The 11,423-nt window shown below is 39.6% G+C and overlaps 1 long non-coding RNA gene across 1 annotated transcript; it reads right to left on the bottom strand.

Annotated features, from left to right (window-relative positions):
• Window positions 1-8,975: 8,975 nt before the first annotated feature.
• LOC122461794 lies at window positions 8,976-11,084 on the bottom strand. The gene is made up of 3 exons (XR_006283981.1): window positions 11,015-11,084; window positions 10,349-10,437; window positions 8,976-9,267 (listed from the first exon to the last, which is right to left on the bottom strand). It is a non-coding gene; the product is annotated as an uncharacterized LOC122461794 (long non-coding RNA).
• Window positions 11,085-11,423: the final 339 nt, after the last annotated feature.

Below are 11,423 nucleotides of genomic sequence, written 5' to 3'. Positions count from 1 at the left end.
ACTAAAGGAGGGCAATTGTAGAGATGATTTGATTGAATAAAAGGAAAAAGCTGTACAGGCCTTTTAAGATCAAGGATGTATTGATGGAAAGCTATCATTAGAGACAATTAATGTTCTCCAAGGGAAGAAATTGATTATGGACAGAGATGGACCCTAAGGAGCAGATATGTCTTAATACTCCAGGGCCTTAAAGATTATACATTCCATTCACAGCATCTGTATGTTAACCCTTTATAAGGGCTGGAGTAGAATCTAATACTTGTGAAAAAACCACACAGAGTTTAGTAAAGGTAAGTCATATGTGCAGGCACATGTGCTATAGGTAGACTGAAACATTCGTGTTTCTTTAAGCAGATAACAGATTGTATCTAACAATGTTAAAATGTCTAATTCTACACTCGTGGTTCAATATACAGTTTTGGATCAATTTATGCTGCTGAAAGGTAGGAAGCTATAAAGGGAAACCAGATATAATCTTCTAGCTCTCAACATTATAGTGTTGTGGTAGATGCAATATATGACAGAGGAGACGTTTTCATTATATGCTGCTATTATTATTGGATACGCCTACTTTTCAATTGAAATTTCTCATAATTGTGCCCAAAGGTGAACTTGAGTTGGGATTTATGTGAGAGAGAAAGTTGGAGACCAGAAAACCGAGTTATGCCATTCTGAGTTGAGAAAAGCTGTTAAAGCAAATACTAAATTATGTTTCCCCTGCTGCTCAACTAAATCAGAGCTGAGTTAATTTTTATCATTTCAAATTTGTCTTGGGTTTAGTTATCAATAAAGACAAGTGCCCTTGCCATGTTTGATCAAGTTTGGCTTAGGAATAGCTAAACTGTCAGGATCTGGGACTGTGCATATGCAGGGCAATATTTTTTTACTACGTTCTAAATATAACTTCAATATGTAGTACTCCATATTGCTACAATGTGCCGATATTGGTCTCTCTGGGTCTTCATAGCTGTGTACAGTATTTAGGTACATATGTGGCTCTCCATTACTGTAGTATGTGAATGCTTACATATACAACAAGGAGTCTTGTGCCACAAGACTCCTTGTTGTTTTTGCTGAAGCAGACTAAAATGGCTACCCCTCTGAAACGTACATATACAGTTACACATTCAAATAGACCCATATACAATAAAGCTAAGACAGGTATAATTTTATGTATTATAAGCTCATTTGCATTTTTCTCAGAACTTAGTTGTTTTTCAAGAAATGGAAATGTAATCCAGTGAGAAGACCGAAATTTTGCACAAGAAAAATGAGGAATTAAAAAGTTCTGGTTCCCAGAGCATCTCAAACCTAACTGTAGTATTTTAATACTAAACATTACCACTTACTATATCATGTTTGCAAAGAGGGATGATAAGGCCTGCTTGTTCTGTGTTCTGTAAGTTTGAATTTCTTTACTTTTGTTGTGTGTAATATTTTGGCCAGAATGTGATGTCTTGGCTGTAATGTAAAATGACATTACTTTGCATTTAATATACTGTTGTTTCCCTCATTTTAAACATCATGCAATTATTTTTCATTTTCTTGGCAGATTTCTAATTGATCTAGTGGTCTAGCTGTATTTATTTCAGTTGACCCAAGGTAGCTAGTATAATTAGATTATACAGAGCAAAAATCCCTTCCTTAAATGTTCTGCTTTATATACCTATTTATCTTCTGATTTGTGTGTACATACCGTGTAGTGATCTTGTGTGGCATTGAGGAATATTAATTAATGTAATATATAAAATGAATAATACTTAGGAAGTTGTAATATATTAAACATGCAAAAATAAAAATTGTGTCATTAATAGTTTCAATTTATTATGTGCAAATGAATAGGAGAGTCCTGTCTATATTGCAATATATATAGCACTCCTTTGGATGCCATGTATAACGTGCTTGGCAGGACTAAGAAGATTAAAATGAGAGATGAAAATAAACAAAAAGAGAGCTTAGGAAGAGAACTAAAGACACACAGGGGAAGGGGTGATACCAAAGAGAGCTAATAGATTTTTGAGCATATCATAATTTCAGACTTGTGTCTTACATTTTATTTAATAACTACTAATCTGGAGATAAGAATCTACTTCTTTTTCCTTCTGTGCAACATTAATGAACTACCCAAATGGCAAGAAACGGAGTGTAGAATTCACTGGGCAGAAGCAGCTTTCACCTGTATTATTTTTTCAAGCTGTGAGCAATCTTTAATTACAAGGTTAAAAAAAAAAAAAAAAACCCCACCACACACACACACACGCACACATTTAAGATTGGTAACATATGTTGTTGTCAGCATGTATTTAGCACCTGCAGAAATGAACATGGAAGATGTGACAGCGCATAGGTAGAACACCCACTGCGTTGACTGTGAGCACTGTCAACAAATTTTACTTTGTTAATTTTTTCTTATTAAAAAAATCCAAGAAAAGAATTTAATAGTGCAGGTGTTCTGAGCACCACAGAAAGATGAGCTAATGAATGAGGAGGTTAGCAACTCTTTCTAGTGAGAGCTATGGGCCATGTTAGTGGGATTTTAAAACATTTTGTCTTTTTGCTCTTACAAAATAAAATCCTGGGTCCTGAGCCTGAAAACATGTACCACTGAGTATAGCATGAGAAGTCTCATTGCGGTCCTTTTGATAACGCTGTCACACATACATCTTTCCTGCTATCTTTTTGTTTCCATTTCTTGTTTTAATCTTCTTACTGCAGTCAAGTATGTTATTGTAGTGAGATGGTAGTTTGCAGGATCGGGCCCTCAGTGATTGTCAAGGCACTATCCTACCTTCAGCAAGGTGCAGCCTCTGCTGGGATCCTTTGAAACTATCTGCTTTATGGATACGCCAGCAGGGGACGCTGTGTCACTTGTTACCCACCCTCTACAGATGGTGAGGCCTCATCCTCCCAGAATAGGATACCAAGTATCTTGTAGTTCTTGATTTGAGCTACTTTCTACAATTACATTTTGGGCAATTCAACTTATAACATGTTTGCAAAAGGAACTGTAAATGTATTGAAAGCCTGGAAGACAAAAATTAGCTGACTTTGATTGTTTAATGGAAAAAGTCACCACAAAACTTCCACTTTTCACCTGTAAAAACACTTTAGGGACCTGCTTTTTTTTTTTTTAAAGGTTCTGATTGTTGAAATACTGGCTTAAGCAGGATCTGGTTTAATGGGCTCCCCATTTTTTTTGTTTTGTTGTTATTTGTATTGCAGTAGCACTCCAGAGGGCCGCAGTCAGAAATGAGGCACTGTGGGCCTGATCCAAAGCCCTTTAAAGCTGATGGGGGTCTTCCTGCTGACTTCATTGGGCTTTGGATCGAAAGAACATGTGGGAAGAAATGGTCCTTTTCCTGAGACTCTGTCTGTCTATCTGTCTAAAAATATGTGCTGACTTTGTTTTTATTTATTTAAAATTGGCCAAATCTTGAGCTCTTTGAAATCAGCTGCAAAAACCACTGACTTCAGTGAGACCAAGATTTGTCCCTAAGCAAATTCATATATTTATTTATTAACTAAGGGCCATATCATGTTCCCACTGAAACCAATTTGAGTTTTGTCATTGGCTTCAGTGGGAATAGGATTTGGCCTTATGTGGATTCAATTCTCCTCAAAGATGATGAAATTGTATTGCTGCATGCTGAAATCCCCTTTTGAAAAAGATGATACAACATGGCTTCTGTGCATACTTTGCCACACAATCCCTCCTCTGCCTTATTCCCAGGGGACAGCCTATCCTAACTCAAAAACTTGCCCAGCCTTCTGGCCCACTCAGCCCTTGCTCTCTGCCCAGTGCCAATTATAATGGCTGTTTTTGTTAGGTAGACACTTGTCCACTAGGAACTGGAGACTGATTGAGACTGGATTGTCCACTGAACTGTCATCAGCTGGCAATGATCAGTTTGGGCTGATCTGTGATTTATAAGTAAAGACCCTGGAATAACAGCCTGTTAACATTTAAAAAAAAACGAGACAAATCTCAGCAGGTTCAACAGCTGGGATAGACATCCAAATATTCGGATAGTTTTCTGAAATGCTGAAGCTCTCTGAGCCTCCCAGTGCCCTCTGGGCTCTCTCTTACCCCACCAGCAGTAGGCACTGGTCCTTAATTTCATGTAGTTAGACTGATTTAGCACTCAAAGTGTGTAGGGCATTTTACAGATCCACAAAAGACATGGGGTGAAATCCTGGTCCCGTTGAAGTCAGTGGCAAAACTCTCATTGACTCCAATAGGGTTAGGATTTCACCCTGTCTACAATGAGAATTAATGGAGAAAAATGGAGGACAAGGGATACAATTAGAAGATCATGCTTGTGTGGTCCCACATGTGACTTGGTGGTTTGTTGTGTGTCTGAATCTGTGTCTGGAGAGGGTTAATATATGGTTTTGAGTTACTAAAGTATATTTGGCTCCAGTGTGCGTGCTGTTTAAGAGGAAGACAGAAAAAGCGTGTCCCTCTCCTTTGGTCTTTTGGGCGGGGGGGGGGGGGGCTAAACAGAGTGGTAACTCTCTCTTTATCATTGCAGATTGTGTGTAGGGAAGTGGGGGTTGGGAGCCCATCTCTGGTGGTAGTACTCTTCAGGAAACAACTTAAGAAGCTCCCTTCCCTTGCTTTAGAGCACCAGAAATATTTCCACATGTTCCTGCTGCTGCAGTACATAATTCTTAGCAAAAATCTCTATGTCTTTCTGATTGTTGTGCCCCAGAGAATGATACTTTATATATGCCTTGAAGGCTTAATAAGTTTATGGTGCCCTCTGGGATACATGCATTGGGAAAGTTCCAGAAATGTCATTAACATCGGAGGAGTTATTGAGTTACGCCTCTGCATCTTGTAACTGAAAGAAAGGAGCAGGTCTTGTAACTTTCCCTCCTCACAGAAGACCTGACAGTGGTGGGGGAGCAGAGACAACCTGGCTGCTCTCTCTAGACGAGAACGTAATTCTCACCCAGAGAAGGGATGAGGGAAAGGAAACCACTTGGTCTTTCACTTAATAAAACTTTGTCAGATTTCAACATTTTTTGGATCAGGTCCTATCTGAGGGACAGGCAAAAGTTTGAACTAGTTTTTATATTTCTCAGACCAGCTCCCCATTCTTATTCTAAACCCCATCAATCCTTCTAAAGCAGTTAATTGCTTTGCAGAATGACTTCCAGCTGGGAGGATAAATAGGCAGGTTTTTTTTTTCTGTTGTCAGTGTATGCTGTATTATGAGACACCAAATTCAGGACAAAAAGGGACATTAACCACTTGGTGATGCTTCAAGCTTCTAGCACAGAGGCTGATACTTGCAAAGTCCTTTCTAAATTTGCTTCTGATGTATTGTGATGAAAAGGCTACAATAGTGCAGTAGCAATGGCCAGTCTCCAAAAGTATTTCTTATGAGAGATTATAGTTGTGTTAAATTCTGTAAATATATTAGTGTTTGGGGATAATGTGGGACCAAGTTCAAATTACACTTAAATGAGCGTAAATCTGGAGCATCTCTGTGGAAGTGAAAAGAATAACTCCTGATTTATGGTGGAGTAATTGAGATTCCAGAATGACCCATAGCTGTTCAGGAATTGCAGAATGTTCCTGACCAGTATGTACTGTATAAGCTCATGTTTTCTGTATTTAAGATATTCTAGATATTATTATTTATATTATCGTAGTCATGGTCCAGGACCCCATTGTACTAGGTGCTGTAGAAAGGTAGAACAAAAAATCTTCACTGTGGAGTGCTTACAAACTAAGTATGAGACGAGACAACAGATGGATATGGACAGAAAAACAGGGAGTACAAGGAAAGGATGAGATAAATCAGTATGATAGGATGTGGTCTTATATACATAGAGGTTTTTTGTTAGACAAGCAGGAAATATAACTGAAGTTACATGATGGTGCATCTAAACTTGAGGTTTTGTGATTGCAGTATGAACTACAAAAACTGAAAAAAGATAATATAAATGGGTCCCCACTTGCAAACTTACTTCCACTTGCATCCGAAGTACAGTGAGCTGCATAAAACGAAAGGTCTATCCAAAATACAGAGACTAAAATCCATTTCCACTCTGAATGGCTGTGGATTATGGAGATACTAATATCACAGTGATGATGGTTCTGTTTCTGAGGCATGCACAATCTTCCTGCTTGAAAGAGGTCCGAGAAATGGCACTCTTTTCTGAGATGCTGAGGTTAGAAAGCACTTCACTAGGGTCCCAGAGGGGCTATCAATGTAACAAGAATCTGTTTGCAGTAATCGCTGGCAATGTTGACAGAATGTTCCAAACCATCTGCTTGAGGGGCTAGTGTTAACTCTATCAAATCCTAATATTTTAAGAACGCTGATCTCTGGGCCCAGGAGGCCTGGTGACAGGGAGTTCTTGTCAGGCCTGCATTAGCTTGCCTTCATCTCATCACCAAATACACTAATGCCCCATAGACAAAATGCTTGATATGTGTGAAATAAGATAAGCAGCATTAAGAAATGAAGGAATAAGACACAGGAATTTTCCTACCATATGTCACTAGCTAAGATCTCTCTTTTAGTCCTTTTACAAATATTTTCTTCATCTGCAAACATATTTTTGATTTCTGACATTTTTATCCACTGCAAAGATGCACAGGAAAATGTTTTTCCCCTTTAAAAAAAATAGGTGAAAAAGTAAACGAAGTATAGATATAAGTCCCTTACACCCACTGTTGCTGCTGTGACTTTTGTGAGGTTAGAGCTTTGTACAGAAATTAGTGACTTTAGGGAAATTCAAGTTTAGCTTGTTTTTAGGAGATACTGAGTGGGCTAAAAATTGAGCAGGCTATTTGACATTTTTTATTTATTTCACCAAGTCTTTAGAACACAGGGCACATCATCACCTCATTGTGCATCTCTTAATATCTTGCATTCATACAGTACCTTTCATTTTAAAAGATCCCAACAACTATATAAATTAGGACACTGCTCCTGCAAACACATGTGAATAACTTGATGCATCTGAGTATTACCTTAGCATCAGTGGGAGTACTCACATGCATTGTGTTTGTAGGATGAGGGGTTATATGTGCAGGAATCATGTCAGAAACAAGAATGGAAAACTAACAACATTCACATTATATCACATCAGAGGCATATCAAATGAGGGCATATATCTAATTGTTTATCTAGTCAGCACTTATATCATATTCCTCACTATCATCATCATCATTTAGCACTAGCTTGCTTTGAACTTAAGTAGAACTCAGTAGAACTTAATTAAGAATGACATCTCTTCTAGAAAATTCTATATGATGGTTTAAAAAAATCTGGAAAGGATATTATTCTCTATTAAATTCTGTGAATGTTTAGTTCCTTTAGAACCATATTGGCTTCATTCCTCTTAAATCCTATCGGACTTTTCTTACAGGCAAATAGTGAAAAAGAATATAATTTTTAATTGAAACTGCAGAGAGAATTTATGAAGCCAGAGTATAACTACCTGAACTGGAATTTGGCTGCATTGATTTGGGATTTAGGGACTATTTAAGAACTGCCAGACACGAAGACCTCTTTTACATTTCTTCCAGAAGACAGCACTATGCCTCCTAAAACCATGTCTGAGGCACTGATTTAGCATGGACTCAGAAGAAAGACTGTCATCTACTGAATTATTTACATCACTTCCTAGTTTTTCCCTATTTGTTTCCCGTCCAAGTACAAACCTAGTCCAACTCTTCTTAGCTTGTCCTATCTGACAATTGCATATCAAGGTTTCAAGTGAAACATGTAGGCCCTAATATGAATAAAATCCAAATGGATAGTGGTAACTTCAGGGAGGCATTCTGTATTTTTGAAAAAAAACCCGAGGAGTACTTGTGGCACCTTAGACACTAACAAATTTATTTGGGCATAAGCTTTCGTGGGTTAAAACCCACTTCATCGGATGCATGCAGTGGAAAATACAGTAGGAAGATATATATACACAGGGAACATGAAAAAATGGGTGTTGCCATACCCACTATAACGAGAGTGATCAGTTAAGGTGGGCTATTATTAGCAGGAGAAAAAAAACTTTTGTAGTGATAATCAGGATGGCCCATTTCAAACAGTTGACAAGAAGGCATGAGTAATAGTAGGGGAAAAAATTAGCATGGGGAAATAGTTTTTACTTTGTGTATTTTTAAAGTCTCTCAACTGCTAGTATCATCATAGTTCTGGAAACATTTCTTGGCTGCTCCTCTTTTCCCTTCTTTTTGGTTTTGCCTAAAATTTTAGGTGAATTTGGAAGGGGAAAAAAAAGTGCTTATTATTCTCGCCAAAATATATACATGTATGTGGCAGCGTGTTCATCCACTTGGAGACTCTCTTTATTATTCAGTATTAATTGTTATTTGTGTGTGTTGTGGTAGCACCTGGTTGCTGCAGACATGGACTGGGGCCCCATTGTGCCAGGCACTATACAAACACAGAACAAAAAGACAGCTTTTTGGAGCTTATTTAGACTGGCACTTGGAAATGGAAGTAAATGTCTAGATTTCTCTATCATATCAGGAGAAAAAGGTGAAGATCTAAGTCTGGGTCATGTTTAAGGAACAAAAAATCATGTGTTTTGGGGTCTTCAGGATGTTTTTCCACACTTTTTATGTGACTAGAGGACAATAGTCACCCTACTATTCCCACCAATTATGTGGCATCAGGCAAAGGCCACTGCTAGAGTATGGACCATTGGTGTGATCTTATATGGCAAGTCACACAGACTGAGTCAAACGCTCAACTGGTGCAAACCACTTTAACTACACTGAATTCACTGGAGCTATGGTGATTTACACCAGCGAAGGATCTGGTCTGATGATTCTTGCTAGTGGAGAACAGAAAAGAAGTTGTTGACCACAGAAGAATATGTGGGCTTGTGTGTTGGATTCCCTGATTACATCGTTCACTGAAGTTCCCAACAACTCTGCCATGTGCAGATTGTCCTATCAGTAATCCTGCTTGCAAGAGTAAGGTACATCATCACCTTGAGAAAACTTTTATTAAATGCTGACCTGAATATAATACTTAAAAATAGTAAGGGAAATTCAATGTATTAAGTTCTGGTTTTTAGTGGGGGGGAGTGCTTGAGGGCTGTTACCAGCTCTTTTAGTGCTTCTCATCTCTTCCAGTTGCTTCACTGCGTTCTGTCCCTTGTAGCTCAACTCCTCTTCGGTGAGCTTCTCATCTCTTACAGCTGCTTCACTGCGTTCCCCTAGTGTGTCGCTTCTCTTCTGGATGCATCTGTTAACTTCCCCTGCTGGTCGATCTGTTTCTTTAGCACAGTAACATAGAGAGGAAGTGATTCCAACAGAGAAATTATATTTATACAGTGAAAATATTCTCACTTCATTTGTAAGGATCCTAACTGTCTCTCCGTGTCACCGATGGATAGGCCTGTCTTCCTCCTTGTCAATATCAAAAGATCTATTACAGTAGGCTACTGGGAGCCACTATCCATCTAAGATCCTTATATGCCCCCCATCACCCTAGTATCTGAGTACCTGAAAACATCTCTGTAAGACAGGGAAATGCTATTATCCCTTTTTACAGATGGGTTGGGAATCACGAGGTCCTGAATTCTATTCCCCATATAGTTCGTTGGCATCATTTTTTGATATTTGAGAATGCTTGTGATTTTGTGTGTGTGTGTGTGTGTCTTTGATATAGTCACTAACACATTTTTCAGTGGTTGGCTTGAAGTGTTAATATATTTTTTTAATTTCATATTTAATTTTATAAAAAAACTAGGAAATGCCATAGAAAAATTGCATAAGAGATCATTAATGTTGCAAAGTTAAGCTTTCAAAAGTTAGGAAAAGTGTGCCCCATTGTGTGTATGCATTTTTTACAACATAGTACAAGAGTAGAGAATTAAAGACTATTTCTCAGACATATTACATTATTTTTTCCTCTATCTCAAAATATGTATTAATGGAAGAGTTGTAATGTAGAAGAGATAAAGGGTGGTCTTGTAGCTAAAGCCCTGTACTGGGGCTCAAGAGATCTGGATTCAGTTCCTAGCTCTGCTGCAGACTGCCTATCTGAACTTGAGCAAGTCATTTAACCTCTTTGCCCCTCTGTTTTCCCATTTGTAAAATGGGAAGAATAATGTACTTCCTTGCTTTGCAAGGGTATTGGAAGGCACTGAGATATTACAGCTGACAAATATATATGTATATCAGAAGCTGCAGTAAAATGTGTGGTGGAAGTTCTCCCTATCTACCCTACCAGCCAGAGAAATTCCATTTGTATCCTTAAATGTCCACCCAGTTTTTATCCCTCTTTACTCAAGAGTCAATATCAGAGCTGGTTAAAAAAAAAAAAAAAGTAGGGGAGGAGGGGAAAGAACCTACCCAGTCTGGTGGCAAATGCTCTTCTCTCTGAGGAGGGGTTTGTATCTTCTTCCACCTCAAACTAATGTCATTTTGTACATTTTCCAGAGCTGTAGGGTGTGACAGATATTTCAACCACATGCAAAATCTGTGGGGACTATACTGTATTATAAATTTATGTATCACGCTGGGCCAGATTTGTATATAACTTTAGGCAGGGGTATCACAGCTCCTCTAGGAGCTAAAAAGAGTGGGGGGGTTGTAAAGGAGCAGACTCACCCCTGCGGCGCCTCCTGCTGGTCATTGGGAATTAGCTCTTTTCCAGCATGGAGTGCCCTCTGCAGGCCGGTGATCCACCACAGCTCTGGCCCCCATGTCCTTTTCTCTAGGGTTCTGCCCCCTGGCAGTACTCCCACACTCTGCCTCTGGGTCTCCCCTTCCTGGGGAACCCCCAACCCACTGTCCCTCAGTCTGGGCTACTGCCAGTCATCACCAAACCCCCACTCCCTGGGGCAGACAGCAGTGTAAAGGCCACTCATCATAGGCAAGGGGTTGAGACCCGCTGCCTTCCTCTGCCTCCCAGTACCTCTGTGGGCCTTGGACCAAGCCCTACAGCTTGGGGAGTTGCCAGCCTGGAGAGCCCCCACTCAGCCTGCTCCTTCCCCAGCATTGTACCACCCTCAGTACCCTGTCAGGCAGGCAGCCAGGCCCTGCTCTCTCCCAGTCTGGAGAGCGATTCCTTGGGCCTCTAGCTCACAGCCTTTTTATGCAGGCCAGCTGGGGCCTGACTGGGGCGTGGCCCAGCTGTGGCTGCTTCCCCAATCAGCCATCCCCAGCCACAGCCCTCTCCAGGGCTGCTTTTAACCCCTTCTATTTTAGGAGTGGGGTAGTCACCCTGCTACAGGGGTGATTAAGCTGAATCACATAGGTTGTAAACACCTCCAGAGAGGAGCCACCCTATGGGAAGGCTTGCACATACTGGTTCAAAGTGGGTTTTCCAGAGACCAACAGACAAAGAAATGGCTTTTGGCAAAAAACAAACAAACAAAAAAACCAAGGCTGTGTTTAATCTGACTTGGGGTCTTTTTTCTGATCC

The sequence above is a fragment of the Chelonia mydas genome, chromosome 9 (genome assembly GCF_015237465.2).
Source record: "Chelonia mydas isolate rCheMyd1 chromosome 9, rCheMyd1.pri.v2, whole genome shotgun sequence".
NCBI classification, from domain to species: domain Eukaryota; kingdom Metazoa; phylum Chordata; order Testudines; family Cheloniidae; genus Chelonia; species Chelonia mydas.
This window is presented reverse-complemented; position numbering and strand designations above follow the sequence as displayed.